The sequence below is a fragment of the Phalaenopsis equestris genome, unplaced genomic scaffold (assembly GCF_001263595.1).
Source record: "Phalaenopsis equestris unplaced genomic scaffold, ASM126359v1 Scaffold184420, whole genome shotgun sequence".
Lineage (NCBI taxonomy): Eukaryota > Viridiplantae > Streptophyta > Magnoliopsida > Asparagales > Orchidaceae > Phalaenopsis > Phalaenopsis equestris.
The window spans coordinates 1-599 of NW_018204369.1; the positions used below are offsets into that span (position 1 = coordinate 1).

At 33.7% G+C, this 599-nt stretch overlaps 1 long non-coding RNA gene across 1 annotated transcript; it reads left to right on the plus strand.

Annotated features, from left to right (window-relative positions):
* The first annotated feature begins 15 nt into the window (after positions 1-15).
* Positions 16-599, plus strand: LOC110034341. Its single transcript, XR_002295046.1, has 4 exons — positions 16-96; positions 177-231; positions 348-436; positions 513-599. It is a non-coding gene; the product is annotated as an uncharacterized LOC110034341 (long non-coding RNA).

Below are 599 nucleotides of genomic sequence, written 5' to 3' on the forward strand. Positions count from 1 at the left end.
TTTTTTTTTATATAGGTGGTATCTATTTCCTGTAAATAATGAAGATTTACAGCCTATTCGGTTGGTCAGAGATGACAAGAGATTTTATACCATTGGGTAATTTGCTTTCCCATTTTATCTTCTGGTTCATCTTCATGGAAGAAGTTTTCAGTGTTGCAAATTACTGATTTTTGCAGGAGTGTTTTGCATCATGACTCGGAGGGAACATCAATTCATTTACCTTTTTCTCAGGTGATGTAATAAAAAGTTTTGTGTAAGTTCTTTATGCAATTTTCTTTATTACACTTCTGATCTTTTCAGGGACTATTTATTATGTGATTGACCTTAAAAAAACTTTTGTTTTATAGGTGCATAAATCCCACGCACGTATTACATGCAAAGATAACATCTTTTACTTGACTAACTTGCAGAGGCAGCATGGCACCTGGATCAATGAGTAAGAAACAGAGCCATTTTCATTTTCATTTCCATTATACAAATTTGGAGAAGATGTTAATTTTTTATAACTGCAGCACTGAAGGAAGAAGATACAAAGTTCCACCAAATTTCCCCACTCGCTTGCGCTCATCTTTCTCAATTCAATTTGGTTCTGATAAGAA